Below are 12,066 nucleotides of genomic sequence, written 5' to 3' on the forward strand. Positions count from 1 at the left end.
ACTGTAGATATGTGGTAGTGGTGGAGTAGGGGCCTGAGGGCACACAGTGTGTTGTGCAATCTGTGAATGTATTGTAAAAATGGTATAAATTGCCTTAATTGCAGCTTTAAAAGTGGACAAGTAGACTGGTAGCACAGATACTGGATATAGTGATGAGATGCCTGCATCTCTGCTCTAACAATGGGATTCGTTGTCCACAGGGCGGAACGGTGGGCTGTGAAGTTCCCTCCTATTCCTTTCTTTGGATTGGTGGATACATCTCGTTATTTTAATACATTTTTAAATATCCGATGTGAGATATTGACGTCACCACCAGTATTCGGTAGAGAGTGAGATGCTATGCTACTAGCCTCATGTACATGTATAGACCGTCTCAAATTTCAACAGAGAAGGTGCTATGCTAGCCTCATCAAATAAAATACAATTTTATTGGTCACATACACATGGTTAGTAGAGTGTAGTGAAATGCTTGTGCTTCTAGTTCCGACTATGCAGTCTAACAAGTAACCTAACAAATTCACAACAACTATCTTATACACACTAATGTAAAGGGATGAATAAGAATATGTACATATACAGTTGAAGTCAGAAGTTGACATACACCTTAGCCAACTACATTTAAACTCAGTTTTTCACAATTTCTGACATTTAAACCCAGTAAATATTCCCTGTTTTAGGTCAGTTAGGATCACCAAATGTTTAGCAGATGCTAAGCTACAGGACTGTTTTGCTATCACAGGCTGGAACATGTTCCGGGATTTTTCCCATGGCATTGAGGAGTACACCACATCAGTCACTGGCTTTATCAATAAGTGCATTGAGGGCGTCATCCCCACAGTGACTGTACGTACATACCCCAACCAGAAGCCATGGATTACAGGCAACATTCGTACTGAGCTAAAGGGTAGAGCTGCCGCTTTCAAGGTGCAGGACTCTAATCCAGAAGCTTACAAGAAATCCTGCTATGCCCTGTGACAAACCATCAAACAGGCAAAGCGTCAATACAGGGCTAAGATTGAATCATACTACACCGGCTCCGACGCTCGTCTTATGTGGTAGGGCTTGCAAAGTATTACAGACTACAAAGGGAAGCACAGCCGCGAGCTGCCCAGTGACACGATCCTACCAGATGAGCTAAATCACTTCTATGCTCGCTTCGAGGCAAGCAACACTGAGGCATGCATGAGAGCATCAGCTGTTCCGGACAACTGTGTGATCACGCTCTCCGTAGCTGATGTGAGTAAGACCTTTAAACAGGTCAACATACACAAGACTGCATGGCCAGATGGATTTCCAGGCATGTGCTGACCAACTGGCAGGTGTGTTCACTGACATTTTCAACATGTCCCTGATTGAGTCTGTAATACTATACTATAATAATATAATAACATGTTTCAAGCAGACCACCGTAGTCCCCGTTCCCAAGAACACAAAGGCAACCTGCTTCAATGACTACAGACCCATAGCACTCACGTCCGTAGCCATGAAGTGCTTTAAAAGGTTGGTAATGGCTCACATCAACACCATTATCCCAGAAACCCTAGACCCACTCCAATTTGCATACCGCCCAAACAGATCCACAGATGATGCAATCTCTACTGCACTCCACACTGCCCTTTCCCACCTGAACAAAAGGAACACTTATGTGAGAATAGTATTCATTGACTACAGCTCAGCGTTCAACACCATAGTACCCTCAAAGCTCATCACTCAGCTAAGGAACCTGGGACTAAATACCTTCCTCTGCAACTCGATCCTGGACTTCCTGACGGGCTTCCCCCAGGTGGTGAGGGTAGATAGCAACACATCTGCCCCGCTGATCCTCAACACTGGAGCTCCCCAGGGGTGCGCGCTCAGTCCCCTCCTGTACTCCCTGTTCACCCACGACCATGCAGTCACGACTGCAAAAACCATCATTAAGTTTGCAGACGACACAACAGTGGTAGGCTTGATCACCGACAACGACGAGACAGCTTATAAGGAGGAGGTCAGAGACCTGGCCGGGTGGTGCCAGAATAACAACCTATCCCTCAACGTAACCAAGACTAAGGAGATGATTGTGGACTACAAGAAAAGGAGGACCGAGCACGCCCCCATTCTCATCGACGGGGCTGTAATGGAGCAGGTTGAGAGCTTCAAGTTCCTAGGTGCCCACATCAACAACAAACTAGAATGGTCCAAACACACCAAGACAGTCCTGAAGAGGGCACGACAAAGCCTATTCCGCCTCAGGAATCTAAAAAGATTTGTCATGGGTGCTGAGATCCTCAAAAGGTTCTAAAGCTGCAACATCGAGAGCATCACTGCCTGGTACGGCAATTGCTCGGCCTCCGACTGCAAGGCACTACAGAGGGTAGTGCGTATGGACCAGTACATCACTGGGGCTAAGCTGCCTGCCATCCAGGAACTCTACACCAGACGGTGTCAGAGGAAGGCCCTAAAAATTATCAAAGACCCCAGCCACCCCAGTCATATACTGTTCTCTCTACTACCACATGTTAAGTGGTACCGGAGTGCCAAGTCTAGGACAAAAAGGCTTCTCAACAGTTTTTACCCCGAAGCAATAAGACTCCTGAACAGGTAACCAAATAGCTATCCCCCAACCCCTCTTTTACGCCATTGCTACTCTATGTTCATCATATATGCATAGTCACTTTCACCATATCTACATGTACATACTACCTCAATCAGCCTGACTAACCTGTGTCTGTATGTAGCCTCCCTACTTTTATAGCCTTGCTACTGTATATAGCCTCGCTAGTTTTATAGCCTGTCTACTGTATATAGCCTCGCTAGTTTTATAGCCTTGCTACTGTATATAGCCTCGCTAGTTTCATAGCCTTGCTACTGTATGTAGCCTCGCTAGTTTTATAGCCTTGCTACTGTATATAGCCTCGCTAGTTTTATAGCCTGTCTACTGTAGATAGCCTCGCTAGTTTTATAGCCTGTCTACTGTATATAGCCTCGGTAGTTTTATAGCCTTGCTACTGTATATAGCCTCGCTAGTTTTATAGCCGTGGTACTGTATATAGTCTGTTTTTTAACTGTTGTTTTATTTCTTTACCTACCCATTGTTCACCTCATACCTTTTTTGCACTATTGGTTAGAGCCTGTAAGTAAGCATTTCACTGTAAGATCTACACCTGTTGTATTCGGCGCACGTGACAAATACACTTTGATTTGATTTGATTTGTCAGAGTACTATTGGAGAGAATTATTTATTTCAGCTTTTTTTTGTTTCATCACATTCCCAGTGGGTCAGAAGTTTACATACACTCAATTAGTATTTGGGAGCATTGTCTTTCAATTGTTTAACTTCGGTCAAGCGTTTCAGGTAGCCTTCCACAAGCTTCCCACAATAAGTTGGGTGAATTTTGGCCCATTTTTGTCCTCCGTGCTCACACACGCTTTGTCAGTTCTGCCCACAAATGTTCTATGGGATTGAGGTCAGGGCTTTGTGATGGCCACTCAAAAACTTTGACTTTGTTGTCCTTAAGCCATTTTGCCACAACTTTGGAAGTATGCTTGGGGTCATTGTCAATTTGAAAGGCCCATTTGCGACCAAGCTTTGCTTCAATATATTGTGGTATCCCAGGAGGTTTACCCCGGGGGATGGTAATAGAGAGGAGGTATGTGAGGCGATGTTGGCTCCCTCTGCTGGGAATACGAGAGCTGGGCACCCCGACATGGACACCTCTAAGTGGAGGTAATTAGAGGAAAGTGCCAACCAGCCGTGGAGGCCAAATAAAAGGAGCACGGGTGGCACACCGCGAGAGAGAGAACGGGGAGAGACCGACACCAAGCAAAATTAGAGAAGAGGGACCGAGCCAAACCTATGTGATTCTCTTTGTTATGCTTATTTTCTGTCTTAGAAAGTTGTTTTTGCGGACTAAAGTCTCCCTGTCTCTGTGTCAATCTCTGCGCGCTTACCACATATGTTGGAGAATGCTTGCATCTCAGTAGCTTTGGGTGCTGTGGGCTCGAGCGTATGGAGATCACCATGGTGGAGCTGGTGGCTCAGTTCATCCTCTGCCAGCAGAAGCAACAGGCTCTCCAGGAGCAAGCACTGGAGGAGCAGCACCAACAAAAGTTGCAGACTGGTAGTGAAGGTAGCCCAGTTGAAGGTTGGGAGGGCTCAGGAGTGTGGCCCGAAACTGAACCAGGAACTGATAAGGGAGGAAGATGACGTGGAGTCGTATTTGTGCAACTTCAAGAGGATGGCACAGAGGGAAGGAAGGCCCAAGCCCAAGTGGACCAGCCTGTTGGCACCCTACCTCTCTGTGAAGGCCCAGAAGGCCTACTTTGATTTGAACACTGACCAGGCCGCAAATTATGAGGGACTCGAACGGGAGATACTGAGCCGTTATGCCGTGCACAACTGGTCCACGACTGGGCCTTTGACCCCACCCTTTCCCGCCGTGCTCAGATGAGCGACCTGGTGCGCGTGACCTTGGGCTGGCTACTGACGGAAGTACCCTCCCTCCCGATGCTCGACAAGCTCGTCCTGGATAAATACCTTTGGGCCCTGCAATACGAGACAAAGAAGACGGTAGGCATGCAGAAACCCCAGAGCCTGGAGGAATTGCCGACCACGGTGGAAATTCACCAGAATACCCAGGACCTGCTGAGAGAGGCCCGAGAGGAGATGCGGCGAGGGGGACGAACAACACATAGAGAGGCGAGGGGCTGAATGGGGCCCAGACGGAACCAGCCGAGGTACCGTCCGGGCCGGAGGGTGACGTCGGCGGCTGCTGGACCCAGATCAGAGATGCTGCTATAAGTGCACACGGATCCGTGGAACATCATATCCACACCTGTCTGTGAGGAAAAAGTGCGTCAACGGCCAGAAACCAGAAGCCCGGACGGTGGCGGTCCAGCAGGAAGTGACAACAATGGTAGAAATGGGGGGTACTGGAGGAGTCACAAAGTGAATGGTCTAATCCCAAAGGGTCCTTTGCTGTTGTTCTGGGATTGATTTGCACTTTTCGCACCAAAGTACGTTCATCTCTAGGAGACAGAACGCGTCTCCTTCCTGAGCGGTATGACGGCTGCGTGGTCCCATGGTGTTTACACGTTTTTTTTCTGGGGTCTTGGCTGATTTCTTTTGATTTTCCCATGATGTCAACCTTAAAGGCACTGAGTTTGAAGGTAGGCCTTGAAATACACAGTCACAGTCAACTTCTGACCCAGTGGAATAGTGATACAGTGAATTAATTATAAGTGAACTAATCTGTCTGTAAACAATTGTTGTAAAAATAACTTGTGTCATGCACAAAGTAGATGTCCTAACCGACTTGCCAAAACTATAGTTTGTTAAGAAATTTGTGGAGTGGTTGAAAAACGAGTTTTAATGACTCCAACCTAAGTGTATGTAAACTTCCGACTTCAACTGTAAATATATGGATGAGCGATGTCGTGCAGCAACGGCAAGATGCAGTAGATGGTGTAGAATACAGCATATACATATGAGAATAGTAATGTAGGATATGTAAACATTATTAAAGTGGTGTTATTTTAAGTGACTAGTGATAACTTTATTAAGTCTGTTTATTTAAGTGGCCAGAGATTTGAGTCTGTTTGTTGGCAGCAGCCTCTCTATGTTAGCGATGGCTGTCTAACAGTCTGATGGCCTTGAGATGATTTTCAGTCTCTTGGTCCCAGCTTTGATGCACCTGTACTGACCTAACCTTCTGAATGACAGTGGTGTGAACAGGCAGGGGCTTGGGTGGTTGTTGTACTTGATGATCTTTTTGGCTTTCCTGTGACATTGGCTGCTGTAGGTGTGCTGGAGGGCAGGTGGTTTGCCCCCGGTGATGCGTTGTGCAGAACCCACTACCCTCTGGAGAGCCTTGCAGAAATAAGACAAGACAAAACCAAAGGAAAATGAATAGAGGATCAGCGATGGCTAGAAGGTACCTTCGAGTACGCCGGCCCCCCCCCCCCCCCCCCCCCGATGTCCAGAGGGGGCGGAGGAACCTCCCACACCTTAGACTCTTGGAGCGGACCAACCAGCACCGGCCTGAGGAGAGACACATGGAACGAGGGGTTAATACAGTAATCGGGGGGAAGCTGTAACCTGTAACGCACCTTGTTCAGTCTCCTCAGGACTTTGAATGGCCCCACAAACCGCGGGCCCAGCTTCCGGCAGGGCAGGCGGAGGGGCAGGTTTCGGGTCGAGAGCCAGACAAAGTCCCCCGGTGCAATCGGTCTGTGCCCACTTTCTGGCACAGCACGGCGCACTGAAGGTGGACATGGGCGGCGTCCCATGTTTCCTCCACACGCCAGAACAAGTCGTCCACTGCAGGAGCCTCGGTCTGACTCTGATACCAAGCAGCCAGAACCGTCTGGTACCCCAATACACACTGGAAGGGCGTGAGGTTAGTGGAGGAGTGGCGGAGCGAGTTCTGGTCCATCTCTGCCCAGGGCACGAACGCTGCCAACTCCCCCGGCCAGTCCTGGCAATAGGACCTCAGAAACCTACCCACATCCTGGTTTACTCTCACCACCTGCCTGCTACTCTCGGGGTGAAAACCTGAGGTAAGACTGACCGAGACCCCCGGACGTTCCATGAACGCCTTCCAGACCCTCGACGTGAACCCCGATCAGACACTATATCCTCAGGCACCCCGTATTGCCTGAAGACGTGTCTAAACAAGGCCTCCACAGTCTGTAAGGCCGGGCAAAGGGAGGAGACGACAGGACCAGTCAGACAGCGCACCGTCCGACCGATCCCCAGATGACCAGAGGAGGGTGACGTTTGGGCCCAATTGATCAACTGGTCACCGACAGAACGTACAGACGCCCGATGGGACACTGGAGGGGAGCGGCCTATGTACGGAACGCCTGCTCAATGTCTGCGTCCAGCTCCCACACGACCGGCGCTACCAGGCAGGAGGCCGGGAGTATGGGAGTCTGATCCATGGGCCGCTCCTCTGTGACATACAGCCGGGACAATCCTTCTTCATATTCTGGGAACCTGGTCTGTAGGACAGGGTAAACACAAAACGGGTAAAGTACATGGCCCACCTTGCCTGACGAGGATTCAGTCTCCTTGTTGCCCGGATGTACTCCAGGTTGCGGTGGTCAGTCCAGATGAGAAAAGGGTATTAAGTCCCCTCAAGCCAATGTCTCCACGCCATCAAAGCTTAAACCACAGCCAACAGATCCCGGTCCCCCACATCCTAGTTCCGCTCTGCCGTGCTGAGCTTCTTCGAGAAGAAATCACAGGGGCGGAGCTTCGGTGGCGTGCTGAGCGCTGAGAGAGCACGGCTCCTATCCCAGCCTTGTACACGTCCACCTCCACTATGTACGCCAAAGAGGGATCCAGGTGGGCCAGCGCGGGAGCCGAGGTAAACAGAGCTCTTAGGTGCCCAAAAGCCCTGTCCGCCTCAACCGACCAATGCAGACGTACAGGACCCCCCTTCAGCAGTGAGGTAATGGGAGCAGCCACCTGGCCAAAACCCCGGATAAATATCAGGTTGTAATTGGCAAACCCTAAAAACCGCTGCACCTCCTTTACCGTGGTGGGAGTCGGCCAGTTGTGCACGGCTGAAATGCGGTCACTCTCCGTCTCCACCCCTGATGTGGAAATGCGATACCCTAGGAAGGAGACCATGTACCCTGCGCACCAAGGACACCTGCTCGGCGCGTGTAGGGGAGTATATCAGAATGTCATCAATATACACCACTACACCCTGCCCGTGCAGGTCCATGAAAATCTCGTCTACAAAGGATTGGAAGACTGATGGAGCATTCATCAACCCGTACGGCATGACGAGATACTCATAATGCCCTGAGGTGGTACTAAACGCCGTCTTCCACCCGGATACGCACCAGGTTGTACTCGCTCCTGAGATCTAGTTTAGTGAAGAAGCGCGCCCCGTGCATTGACTCAATCGCCGTGGCAATGAGAGGTAGCGGGTAACTGTACCTCACCGTGATTTGATTGAGACCTCGATAGTCAATGCACGGGCGCAGACCTCCCTCCTTCCTCACAAAAAAAATTAACTTGAGGAGGCGGGGGAAGTGGAGGACCGAATGTACCCCTGACGCAGGGATTCAGAGACATATGTCTCCATAGTCGCCGTTTCCGCTCGCGACAGGGGATACACGTGACCCCTGGGAAGTGCAGCATCTACCAGGAGATTTATCGCACAATCTCCCCGTTGATGGGGTGGTAATTGAGTCGCCTTCTTCTTACAGAAGGCGAGAGCCAAATCGGCATATTCGGGGGGATGCTTATGGTGGAGACCTGGTCTAGACTTTCCACCGTGGTAGCACCAACGGAAACCCCTACACACCTCACCGAGCACTCTCGCGACCACCCCGTGAGAGCCCTCTGTTGCCATGAAATGGTGGGGTCATGATGAGCTAACCAGGGGAGGCCTAGTACCACGGGAAACGCAGGAGAGTCAATGAGGAAGAGACTAATTCTCTCCTCGTGAACCTCCTGCGTCACCATGACCAGGGAGATGGTGGCTTCCTTGATTAGCCTGGACCCTAATGGTCGACTATCCAGAGCTTGTACCGGGAAAGGTCTAACCACAGGAATAATGGGGATCCCTAAACTAAGGGCGAACGCTCTGTCGATAAAATACCCAGCCGTGCCTGAGATGACGAGCGCCTTATGCGGGGAAAACTCAGGAAAACACACAGGTACAAACAGATGGACAACAGAGGACTCTGGATGTGAATGGTGCAGACTCACCTGGGGTGACGCTAGAGTGCCCTGCCTGCTGCCTCGACTCCCAGAGGGACCAACCTGGCACCGATTGGCAGTGTGTCCTCTGCGGCCACAGATGGTGCACGTGCGGTCCCTCCTCCAGCCTCCCTAAGCGCAGCCCCTCCCAGCTCCATGGGCACCGGAGCAGGGGTGCTGGAAGATGGAACCGACAGACTCCTCTCTGGACGTCCGCTGGTGACCAGCAGGTTATCCAACCGGATGGACAGATCCACCAGTTGGTCAAAAGTGATGTGAAAATCCCTGCAGGCCAACTTCTGTCGGACATCCTCGCACAGGCTGCATCGGTAGTGGTCGATAAGGGCCCTGTCATTTCATCCTGCTCTGGCGATCAAGGTCCAGAATTGCTGGGCGCTCCTCGTCCCCTACCTCAAGTGGAAGAGCAGTTCCCCCGCCACTCTACCCTCGGGCGGATAGTCGAAGACGGCCCGGAAGCGGCGGGTGAACTCCTTGAAGTGGTCCAACGCCGCGTCTCCTTCTCCCCACACGGCTTTTGCCCACTCCCGAGAGGCATGAGACGAAGGCGGACACCCATTCCCTTCCCGAAGGAGCTGGGTGAACGGTGGACAGGTACAGGTCCAGCTGTAATAGGAACACCTAGCACCGTGCTGCCGTCCCATCATACTCCCTGGGAAGGGAGAGACGCATCCCACCGGGACTGGATATAGGAGGGACGGTTAGAGGTAACCCCGGTTGCGCTGGTCGAGGCGCTGGAGAGACTTCCTGTCCTAGTTACATTCAACTAGCTACATTCGGTTCTTGTCCTTTGCAGATGCTACATTACTGGAAATAGTTTGTACATACAGTTTTAAATTTTTCTTCATTTAACTAGGCAAGTCAGTTAAAGAACAAATTCTTATTTACAATGACGGCAAAACTCGGACGACGCTGGGCCAATTGTGCACTGCCCTATGGGATTCCAGATCAGTGCATTGCATTCAGTGCATCAGGGCATTCGGAAAGTATTAAACCCCTTGCCTCTTTTTTTGTTGTTGTTACTTTACAGCTTTATTCCAACATTTTCAAAATGCCCCATAATGACAAAGCAAAAACAGTAAAAAAAAAAAAGTTTTGGGGAGTTTCTCCCATTCTTCTCTGCAGATCCTCTCAAGCTCTTTCAGGTTGGATGGGGAGCGTCGCTGCACAGCTATTTTCAAGTCTCTCCAGAGATGTTCGATTCGGTTCAAGTCTGGGCTCTGGCTGGGCCAGAGAAAATGAAAGGGTCTGTGAATGCACTAGCAGAGAACAGTGGCAGTGATTCAGATGAACAATTAATTGGTACAATGGAGTTTAAGTGACTTCTCCCAGCAGTAGCATAATATGGGTGACACCAGATATCGAAGGCAAACCCCTCAAAATGGAGCTGGACACAGGATCTGCAGTGTCTATAATTTCCACTACTGTCTACAATGAGCATTTCAAGGCTACCAAGCTGAAGAACACAAATGTGTTGCTGAAGACCTACTCAAGAAAGAGATTGAGCCCAATGGGGGTGTTGCAGATCAGAGTGCGTTATGGGGGGGCAAACACAGCAGTTACAGCTGTATGTGGTGCCTGGAACTGGCCCCCCATTATTTGGCAGGGAATGGCTTTCAAAAATAAAGCTGAACTGGTGTGACTTGAAAATGCTCCACACGTTCCAGTCCAAAGAGAAAGGCACAGACCAAACACTGGAACACTTGCGGAAGAAATACAACACTGTTTTCAGTGATCAGATGGGAACAGTAAAAGGCTTCATAGCAAACCTTGTACTAAGAGATGACGTAACCCCCAAATTCTGCAAAGCCAGATCTGTTCCATACTCCCTGAGACCAAAGGTGGAAGCGGAAATCGATCGCTTGCAGGATACAGGGATCCTGACGAAAGTGGACAGAAGCGAATGGGCCACACCCATAGTTCCTATTGTGAAGAAAGACGGGTCTGTTAGAATGTGTGGGGACTTCAAGGTAACTGTGAATTCAATGTTGCATGTGGACCAATACCCCCTGCCACGTCTGGATGACATCTTTGCTGCACTAGCTGGTGGGAAACACTTCAGTAAAATCGATCTGAAACAGGCTTACCTGCAGCTACCGGTTGAAGAGAGCTCCAAACAGTACCTGACAATAAACACACATAAAGGTCTATACAGGTATAACCGCCTGGTTTTTGGCATTGCATCAGCCCCAGCATTTGGCAATGAACTATTCACCAGATTTTGCAAGGAATCCCAGGAACCCAGTGTATCCTGGATGACATGATCACAAAGGGACACACCGACAAAGAGCACCTGGACTGATCAATTACTACAGAAGATTCCTCCCAAACCTTTCAGCAGTACTCCAGCCTCTAAATCAGCTCTGGAAAAGAATAGGACATGGCGGTGGACAGAACATTGTGAAAATACATTTGAGGCAAAACGGCTCATCACATCTGAACAGGTCCTGATGCATTACAACCCTGACCTGCCAGTGAAGTTGGCTTGTGATGCGTCCCCTTATGGCTTAGGGGCTGTCCTTTCACACACACTGAAAGATGGGTCAGAGAGGCCAGTTGCATATGCATCACAAACGTTGAATGATTCAGAGAAAACCGACTCACAAATCGACAAAGAAGCACTGGCGCTAGCGTGGGGCGTCAAGAAATTCCACGCATGCCAAAATGGCAAGCTTTTCACACTGGTTAAGGATCACCAGCCGTTGCTTTCCATTTTCAGTCCAAAGAAAGGCATTCCGGCAATGACAGCAGCCAGGTTACAGCGATACACCCTGTTCCTTGCCAGTCATATGTATGACATTGAGTTTAAGCCGTCGTCCCTCCACACAAATGCAGATGGATTATCCAGACTGCCGTGTACAAGAGAAAGACAAAGGAGTGTGGATGCAGTGGACATTTTCCATACCGCTCAGCTCGAGGCACTACCGGTCACAAGCACAGTTATCAAACAGGAGACAAGGAAAGATGTGACCTTGTCAAAAGTGTACACCTACACCATGTCAGGATGGCCAGCTACTGGCAGAAAGGAGCTGACTTCGTATTTACAGCAGAGAAACGAAATTACAACGTACCAAGTATGTTTGATGTGGGGAATGAGAGTCATGATACCCCAGAAATGCCAACATCAGGTTTGCAGCAACTACATGAAGGTCATGTTGGAATTGTCAAAATGAAGCTGCTCGCAGGGAGCCACTTCTGGGGGCCAGGTCTGGATCAACAGATAGAAAATAGGGCAAAGAACTGTAGCGGATGTTTGGAAACCCTTCACATGCCTTCTCCTGTCCCAGTCCACCATGGGAACGGCCCACAGAACAATGGCAGAGAATTCATGTGGACTTCGCTGGTCTCTT

This window comes from Oncorhynchus mykiss, chromosome 8 (genome assembly GCF_057628025.1).
Source record: "Oncorhynchus mykiss isolate SJ-2025 chromosome 8, ASM5762802v1, whole genome shotgun sequence".
NCBI lineage: Eukaryota > Metazoa > Chordata > Actinopteri > Salmoniformes > Salmonidae > Oncorhynchus > Oncorhynchus mykiss.